Source organism: Triticum urartu, chromosome 6, assembly GCF_003073215.2.
Source record: "Triticum urartu cultivar G1812 chromosome 6, Tu2.1, whole genome shotgun sequence".
Lineage (NCBI taxonomy): Eukaryota > Viridiplantae > Streptophyta > Magnoliopsida > Poales > Poaceae > Triticum > Triticum urartu.
The window spans coordinates 543,648,275-543,658,673 of NC_053027.1; the positions used below are offsets into that span (position 1 = coordinate 543,648,275).

The 10,399-nt window shown below is 45.9% G+C and overlaps 1 pseudogene; it reads right to left on the minus strand.

Moving 5' to 3' along the window:
- Positions 1–8,560: 8,560 nt before the first annotated feature.
- On the minus strand, positions 8,561–8,676 carry LOC125517677 (annotated as a pseudogene).
- Positions 8,677–10,399: the final 1,723 nt, after the last annotated feature.

Here is a 10,399-nt window from a genome sequence, read left to right on the forward strand (position 1 = left end):
CTCCGACAGCCCCATGATATTGTAACTATACCCCGGGACATCAATAATCAATAAAAGGAGCCGTATTCCCCTAAAAAAAAACCTACCTAAGGCTCGTGCATGCAGGCGTGCCTATGTCTTGTCTGACACAAGATGGACAACAACCTCGCCCGTGAGCAGCTACAGGGAGCCAGTGGTGGGCCAGCCAAGGAGCACGCTGACATAGGGATGGCAGTTTTGCTCATGGGTATGGGTACCCGCGGGTACCCTACCCGAAAACAACGTACTGGGTAGGACTTATTAAAATATTGTACCCATGGGTAATAGGTATCCATATCCGCGAAATATATGGGTAGGGTATGGGTATGAAATTGCACCCATGGGTAACCCAATGTATACCCAGATAAAACTAATAAATTGAAATAACTCCTATAACATGTGGGGTCAACATCCAACTCATATGGTCCAACCCTTAATCCCTTGTTTTCTAAACTAGCCATAGCTAATAAGACCGCAACCACCAACTCGCCACTCCTCGCCTATGTGACTCCTCGAAATGATGTAATAGCATCTGATCACCAATGGAGTCTTGTCCAACTCAGGTCAGTGGTATCTAGTTCTCATCACCGCCTCTCATTGTGTCGGGCTTCCACCAACTGCTTATTGTACTCACTTGTCAGCCCCAACAGGCCAATCACTAGAGGAGGCCGTGTTAGTGCTAGACTAATAGCTCATATTTGAATTTTAGACTTTTTCTACCTTTTCAAAATGTAAATACTATATATTGTACCCACTAGATACCCATTGGGTATAGGATACCCGATGGGTATGGGCATGGGTATCAATTTGTGCCCATGGGTATTCAGATGGGTGGGTATAGAAAGTTTCTATAGGTGTGGCCGGGTTTGGGCAGAAGGGGGTTGTACCCACCCATACCCTACCCATTGACATCCCTACGCTGACAACACACTAGTTTCCTTTTTTATTACTTTTACTTTATTTATATTTTAAATGAATATATTTTTAAAAACTTAGTTTATTTAAAAAAAACAATGATTTTGAAAAATGTTAACACGGCACAAAATAATGTTGGCGCAATTGAATAAATGTTGATAGCTTTCATTAAAAAAATGTCCGTGACAATGAAAAAATATTTCCGCGGTTCCAAAAAAGTATGTGAACTTTTTGAAAAAATGTGTATACAATGCAAGAAAATGTTTTTGTAGTATAAATTTTCTTTGTACCATTATTTTTTACATGATATATTAAATAAATGTTCCAGTGTTGCAAAAGAATATTTGTGAAACATTTTTTATATAACGTAAATTTTACTTACTTTCATTGGCTAGCTGCCTTTTGTAGCGTGCGTACTCTGATCCTCTTCTACGAATCTACAACTCTCTTTACTGAGCGAGACTTCATCTATATCCCTAAAAGTGGATTTGGATTTCCATTTATTCTTTGAATGACAGCTTCAACTAGGCTCCACCTTAGAGAGGGTTTTCGGTTTGAATCAAGATAGGGTCAGGGGCGCGTTGGAACGGTAGCTGCTTAGTCTCATCCGAGAGTCCAATCGTGATATATAGTTGTCGCGCGTGCATGTTGCTAGGCAGCAGTTATCACCCAATTGCTGATTGCATCGGCCCATTCACGCAATGGCTAGCGCCAGCCGGGCCAGGGAGGGACTGGCGGCGGTGGCATCACAGGGCTGGGGCAGGGCGCGGAGCTGACGACGGCCGCAGGCGAGCAACAGGTAGATCACTAAAAAGCTTCAAAAAGAAAAAGGTAGATCACTAAAAGAAAACAGGTAGATCAGGATCGGCCAACCGACGACAGTTTTTCTTTCCTCGCCGTTTCCTCTCGTCAAGTGCTCACTTTCCCTCCCTCTTCTTTCTCTTTATAGTTCTCGACTGCAACATCGATTCATTATTACCGAAAAAAAGGAATGGATTAGTATTCTACCTGTAGCAGCAACAAGTAGCGAAAGTTTTTTTTTGTCAACGAGTTTAGTGAAACATAACTTAATAAATAGAAATTGAGATTTTCATGGCAATGAGAAAGCATTATCCTAATATATGAAGTAGTAGTAGTAGCAGCAGCACAAGTAGTGAAGGGTATTTGCAGGTTTGTAATATTCCTTAGTACGAATTTCAGAAATAATCGTTGAGTTTATACTATCTGTGAGGCCTTGTGTACCTAAATCTATTGTGCTTTTATGAAATTTTTATACCTATTCGTTGGCATGATATGTTTGTGTATTGAAAAGAAATATATAGCTGAACCACCCTAGCGTAAAATCCTAGATCCAGTCACTGCTTATAGCCTCACACTTTTTTTTAGAACGAAGACACCGGAGGCGTCCGGCTTTAAATTAATAAAGCCCACATAAGGCAGAATCCAACAGGTTCAACACATAACAACAAAGATAAAACGGTCGTAGCCAAGGTACGATACATGCTACCGGCCGAAGCCTGCAAGAGGAAGATAAGCTACATAGAGCAATGGGCCGGTCCAAAAGATCAGAGCCTACGACAGGCTAGTGGCGGGCATCAATCTGGATCATCCGAATCCGCTCCATAGCCTCCGACATCCGATCCGCATCACGCCGTTTCCCCAACGGCGTCCATGTCTGAAGAAATAAGTGGCATTTGAAAATAATGTCAGTCGGGTGAGAAGGAAATTTGTGCTCGATAGTCATCTTATTGCGAGTGGTCCAAATGGACCACAACAAAGCTCCCACGCAGCGCCATAAGACACGGCCGAAACCACCCCTATGAGCGACTAGCAAAGTGCGCAGGTCCGAGGCAGAGCGGGGATCCCAGGTCTGACCGAAAGCCTCCCTAACCGCACTCCAAGCAAAGCGAGCGAGGTGACAGTTAAAAAATATGTGGTTGGCATCTTCATGTTGGCCACATAGCACACAAGAGCCGTCAGAGGGCCCATTCCTACGAGCGATATTATTGGAGGAGGGAAGGCGATCGCGAAACATCTGCCACAGGAAAATTTTGATCTTTAAGGGAATGGAAGCTTTCCATAGCCCCCTAGCTATGTCCAGGGTCGGACCCTCGGTCAGTTTGTTGTACAAGGATTGGACGGAAAACTTACCCGAGCGCGAGAGAGCCCAGGAAACCGAGTCGGCCTCAAGACGAAGGTTCACTCCCACCAGATCAGCTACGAGCCCGTCCCAACAGGCTCGTTCGTTATCAAGCAGGGGTCTTTTGAAGGAGACCGCAGGCGGGCTGGTACGCAGCGCATCTGCCACTAGGATATCCACGTTAGTAGCAAGCCGATATGCTAAGGAATGGCTTTTCCACAAGGGTTCCGAGCCAAACCAGTGGTCCAACCAAAACCGTGTTGAGGACCCATTGTTGACACAAAACTTGGCTCCTAAAGTGAATGCCGGCATAACTTTCTGGATCCCATTCCAAAAAGTTGATCCCTTAGCTTTGGAGGTTAGAAAATTCCCATCTGGGAAGTATTTGGCGCGAAGAATATCCACCCAGAGCCCTTGCTCGTTTTGGGAGAGTTTCCAAATCCACTTGGTTAAGAGAGCGACATTCATTAGCTTCGAATTAAGAATCCCAAGTCCTCCAAATTTCTTAGGGCGACAGAGCGCGGCCCATTTGATTAGGTGGTACCTCTTTTTGATCCCCGTTCCTTCCCAAAAGAACTTGGACCGGGGCGTATCAAGCCTGGCATGAACCCCATCAGCCAGCAAGAACATGCCCATCGTGAACAGAGGAAGAGAAGAAAGGCTAGAGTTAGTTAGTATTAGTCTGGCCGCCGAGGAGAGGAAACGACCGCGCCAGGGGCTAACCCTATTTGCCACCTTGCCATACAAGGGCTCCCATTCCAGAATGGAGGTGTGTTTATCCGAGATAGGTAGGCCCAAATACTTAATTGGAAAGCTCCCTAGCTTACAATTAAGTAAATTGGCTACACGAGAAGCAAGCAGAGGATCCATCCCAATGGCTATTACCCCGCTCTTAAGGAAATTGATCTTAAGACCAGAGATGATTTCGAAAGCGAGGAGGATAAGTTTGACCGAGGCTACGCTATGATCGTCAGGCTCAAAGAGCAGCAAGGTGTCGTCCGCATATTGGAGGTGGGTGAGACCACCCGGAATAAGGTGAGAGACCACCCCGCGTATGTGTCCGGCGTCCTTAGCCCTATGGATCATGGCTGATAGGGCGTCCGCAACAAAGTTAAAAATCAGGGGCGAGGAGGGATCCCCTTGCCTGAGACCTCGTTTGTTGCGGAAGAAGTTCCCAACCTCTCCGTTGATCGACACCGCGGTCTGGCCACCCGAGAACAGATGCATGATGCGGTGGACAAAGCCTGACTCGAATCCCTTCCGAGTCAACACCTCGCGGATGAACTCTCAGTTCACGCGATCATATGCTTTCTCAAAGTCGAGCTTTAGGAACACGGCCTGTTGCCCGGTGCATTTAAGCTCGTGGATAGTCTCCTGCAACACTATCGGCCCTTCGAGAATGTTGCGACCTTTGAGAAAGCCAGACTGACTACGGTTGATAACGCGCTGCGCGACCGGTGCAAGTCTGGTCGCATACGCCTTTGAGCATATCTTGAAAGGTACGTTAATGAGAGTGATAGGACGGTACTGCTTGATAGTGTCGGCCCCTTTGACTTTGGGAATAAGGCTAATCACGCCATAGTTAAGGCGCGAAACATCTACCGTACCTAGCGCAAAACCATTGATAATCCCATAGAAAATGTCTTTAAACATCGGCCAGAAGCGTCGGAAAAACGCGACCGGCCAGCCGTCCGGGCCAGGCGCCGTGTCAATGTTCATTGCACCCACGGCTTCGTCGATCTCCTCCGTGGAGAAAGTCAAAGCCAAGAGGTCATTTTCGGCTTGAGACACACGGCCCTCTTCCCCCCAGAAGTCTGCCCGAAGCTGGAGGTGCTTTTCCTCATCTGTTCCCAACAGATTGAGAAAGAAGTCATAGATATGTGCCACGATGTCAGCCTGACTAACCAAAATCCCTTGATCAGATTGGAGTCTCAAAATTGAGCACTTCCGTTTACGACCGTTGGCAAAGGCGTGGAAATATCCCGTATTCGCATCGCCCTTGGTAACCCACTTGACGCCGCCCCGACGATGCCAATATTCCTCCTCCTCCCTGAGAATGGCGAGCACCTGGTTCTCAAGAGCGTAACGGTGGGCCCATTTGGCTTCCAGGAAGGATCTGGAGTCAGCTTGTACGTCGAGGGCTTTGATTTTAGCAATAATAGCTTCCCGAGCGCGCTTCGCTTCGCTCCCATGGTTTGCACCCCACCCACGGAGGAAACCCCGAAGGGTCCCAACTGCCGCGATCCAAGTGTCCAAGGGACCCCTGGAGCAGCCGACCGCAGCTCTGGCACGCTCCCAGCGCGCCATGAGCAAGGGCCCGAAGCCCTCTATCTCAAACCACCCAGTTTCAAAGAAAAAGCGGGGGCTGCGCTTGATCCGATCCTCCCCCGAGGCTAGGATCAGTGGCACATGATCCGACCCAATACGTGTTTCCGCAACCAGCGTACACATGGGGAATAACACTTCCCAGTCGGAGGTCACAAACACCCGGTCTAGAACACTGCGCACCGGCGACAGTTGCTTGTTGGTCCACGTGAATCTAGCGCCAGTCCTAGCAATCTCCCGCAGGGCGCATGATGCAATTGTATTATTGAACAAGTTAACTCTAGGCCAGTCAATGTTAGGATTATTCTTATCCGCTCCCAAACGGATAAGGTTAAAATCACCCCCAAGGACAATGGGGACATTGGCGCCTTGCTTAGCCCCAACCAAGCTTTGAATTTCTCCCAAGAAATCAGCCGCCCTAGAGTGGTCAGCCGGGCCATAAACGCAAACAATTGCCCATGAAGCAAGCGAGATCCTGTGTTTAATCATGACAGAAATGAAAAACGCGCCCACATCCCAGCTTACAACATTGCATACATCACTGTTACATCCCAATAGGAGACCACCAGAATGGCCTACAGACGGCACCCAGCCCCAGACAAAACGATGAAGAGGATCATAGGCAGCCAATTCTCTATACGTGAAATCAGCTTTAATCGTCTCCTGGAGTGCAACCACATCAATGCACTCCCTAGCAATGTATTCTTTAAGCTGGGTCCGACGGCCAGCGTGGCCGCAACCCTGAATGTTCCAAAAAAGGTAGCGCATCTAAATAATACGGTTGCGAAGGCGCACCCCCCTGGATGTAACCGGTTTTGCCACTCGTTTTTTAGCCGGGGCACGGCTTGTCGAGGGGATAGCCTCCACCTCCCTGGCGTCAGCGTTCCCACTTGCCACCACAGCAGACCCAACAGGGTCGGAGACGACCAGCGCCATGGCAGAGGCCTCCCTGGCCTTAGCCAACGCGGCAGCTGCGGCCAAAGCCGCTTGGGCATCTTCGCGAGCACGAATCAACGATACTAACTCTCCTATGTTCTTCTATGTGGGTAAATATTTATTTGAGGGGAGTTTCTATTAGTAATTAAGTTGATTGATGAATTATTCTTTCTAAGCTGACAAATTTTAGTGTTTGTTTCTATCCTACACAAATAAATATTTCTTAGATAACCTTAAAATTGGGAGTTTCTATTAGTAAGTTGATTGATGAATTATTCTTTCTAAGCTGACAATTTCTAGTGTTTGTTTTCTATCCTACACAAATAAATATTTCTTAGATAACCTTGAAATTGCAAATTTCACAATTAGTTATCAAAGGATTCATGGCATCCTTCAATTTTATTTACATTTCCACTAGCCCTCGTCCTTTGCTTCTCCACTATTTGCCGCTCATTCACCACCTGCAACGGCCAACCATATGCCCTAGCCTATTCTTCTAAAGTATTGATTATATGATTGTCTCATGTGTAGCCCTTGGTGTTACCACATCACTCAATTTTTTGGAAGGTGAAGGAGGGGGGTGATTCATCTTTCTTTGGGCGTGTTAAATATGTATCGTTTTACTAGTCACACAACACACTAACAATGTTTTAATTATGATTATCAGCCACAATCACATTTTTTGTGATGAAATTTATAACCACTTTTTAGTTATGATTATATAATATTTTTTCAAACAATGATATGTATGCTCGAACACAAGCACACCATTGGTTCTTTGACATACTACATATTAGACAGTTGCTCATTAGAGTTCCTGATATGTATTGACTACCGAAACCTTGTTAAATATTTATCTTTGATACCTCAATACCATATGTTTTGATGTTGAACATTGTTCGATTTTTTTATGCATATGCATGCAACACGAACTAGATAGTGGTTGAAGTTACACTTAACAATGTGTGTCACTGTTTCAAAGAGAATGATTATTCTGTTGCATTATCTTCAGTACCCAATAAAGGTAGTATAGTAGGTATGCACATAGCGTATAAAGTACAACTATACTTGGACACTGAACCACCCATCATATCAGCTAGCACGTACATGCACACAAACATAGGTCATTTTCTTAAGATTTTTACTTTTGTGTAGCTTTATGGTGGCTTCTTGTATGAGGTGTTTTCTTCTTCATTTTAGATGGATGATTTTTTTTCTTGCCAAAAAAATGTTATACATATGTAGCATGATTCTAGCATGTATTTAAATTCATTTTCCATCACATCAAAATTTGAAAATTGTTACATTTAGAAAACAACAATTTCATTACACACTGTTTTTCACGTATGCAGAGAAACAAAATTGTGACCCGATAGTTTCATCTGTATGTTAGAGGGGTTAGAGTGTACATATTTAAGTTAATTTAAATTACGCACTAACAAAGAGCCAACAAAAGGTATCGTGTACTTACGCTTTATCAAACCACCCGACTATGGTTGCATTAAAAAAATACCTGGCGTGGATCTATAGGTAACAATTAATTACTAAACCATTTGCAAAAGGTACAGCACGCAGCTCTCCTGGGAGTGTACTGCCGCGAATCTCTCAAAAATAAATAAAATGCTGCCACAAATCTTGAGGAAATATAATACCGCTACTGGTACTGGAAGCAAGGATTACAGCAGGGTAGAGCTGTAGATTTTTACCATGGAATTTGCTAAGCATCGTTCTACTCTCTGCATCAAGCATGTGCGTACTACAGCTCGCCGAAGACAAACGTAGCTTAGTGGCTAGTGAGCGAGACTAATTAAGCTTGAGATCTTACTGGCTATTTGCATACGTCAAAAAGTAAAATTAACTTCCAGAGTTTGCAGGCAGGGTGGCCGAAGCATATGCCATGCACATACAAGTGGACTACAGATTATTACTGTACTTTTCTGTTCCTTCCAATAACATTGTACTGGATCTACTTTGTAAGAGCGAGACAATAAGCATCGTACGTCTTGGCTTAAACAACTCCACACTCCAGACATAGAAATGCTCCGCCGATGCAGCGTAAATAGTTACTCCCTCCATTCCATAATGTAGTGTTTATAGATTTTTGTGAAAGTCAAACTTTGTCAACTTTGATCAAGTGTATAAAGAAAATTATCTACATCTACAATATCAAACATGTACATTCTGAAAATATAACTCACGATGTATCAAATGATGTGCATTTAAAAGAAAATGCAACACGAGGACTTCCCAGAAGGTCACCCATTCTAGTACTACTCTCGCCCAAGCACACTTAACTTCGAAGTTCTGATGAGATCTGGTGCTTTAGTGTTGGTTGTGCTTTAGCAATGATCTTGGTGGAAGATTTTGATTCGAGGAGTCGGCTGGAGTGCAAGGAAAAAAAAATGAAGAGGGCACGATAGGAGGGTCGACTAGCTATGAGACCTCTCCCCCCCCCCCCCCCCCCCCCCCCCCCCCCCAGGATGGGTTCTCCGGCGACCTCACCGTCGTTCCTGCGCCGCCCCCACCCTCCCACCCCTTCATCGACCACACCAAGACCCGTCTCCACCAGCCACGCCCCTCCTCCTTCCCACCAGTGCCCAGATATGTTCAGGCCGCCCAGGTCTCCCCTCGTTCGTTCCTTAAGGTTGGTTGCGCCGCCGGGCTCTGCTTCGAGCAATAACTGCTACGGCTTTTTGGCCAGCACACCTCAACGCTGCTTTCGGCTACGGCAGTCTTCATCTCCTTTTCACGGGTTCTACGCCCGCTCGACTCGGATCTAGTGGCGGCCCTGGTGCAAGCTTGCTTCGGAGGCCTTGCCCATGAATTCGCTGCCTCCAAGATCGACAAGTTCGCATACAGGCTGTTGGTCGCCTCTCCGGCCATCATGCACGCCCTTTGTCAACTCCCTCCAATCCACCTCAGGGGGCTCTCCTTCTCCTTCCTCATCTCCCACCTCCATTGGCGCCTTGCTCCTCTGGCCGCTCCCCCCTCCGCACACCATCGTGCTGCTCTCTTGCTGAAGTGCTTCATGTAAGCAATGATCTTGGTCTACGCTTCGAACAATCCGTCAACCTCTCCATCGGTTCTTCGGTTACGCCTCCCATTCAGCCTGGCTGCCATGGATGCCGCTCCTCCGGTAGAGTGGTGCAGTTTCCCTTCCCCCTCAATGAATCCGTGCTGGCTCTTATCCTAGCTTGTCTCTTCGGCAGAGATTTCGCAGCTTTCAACGTCACCCTTGATGATGACGCTCGTTTCTCCTTCACGGTGGCCGACACTGCTGTGGCCACCCTCATCGCCGCCTCGGGGGATTTCGCTCGGCCTGGAATCTGAAGGAAATATGCCCTAGAGGCAATAATAAAGTTATTATTTATTTCCTTATATCATGATAAATGTTTATTATTCATGCTAGAATTGTATTAACCGGGAACATAATACATGTGTGAATACATATACGAACATAGTGTCACTAGTATGCCTCTACTTGACTAGCTCGTTAATCAAAAATGGTTATGTTTCCTAACCATGGACAAAGAGTTGTTATTTGATTAACGGGATCACATCATTAGGTGAATGATCTGATTGACATGACCCATTCCATTAGCTTAGCACCCGATCGTTTAGTATGTTGCTATTGCTTTCTTCATGACTTATACATGTTCCTATGACTATGAGATTATGCAACTCCCGTTTGCCGGAGGAACACTTTGTGTGCTACCAAACGTCACAACGTAACTGGGTGATTATAAAGGAGCTCTACAGGTGTCTCCAAAGGTACATGTCGGGTTGGCGTATTTCGAGATTAGGATTTGTCACTCCGATTGTCGAAGAGGTATCTCTGGGCCCTCTCGGTAATGCACATCACTGAAGCCTTGCAAGCATTGCAACTAATGAGTTAGTTGCGGGATGATGTATTATGGAACGAGTAAAGAGACTTGCCGGTAACGAGATTGAACTAGGTATTGAGATACCGACGATCGAATCTCGGGCAAGTAACATACCGATGACAAAGGGAACAACGTATGTTGTTATGCGGTCTGACCGATAAAGATCTTCGTAGAATATGTA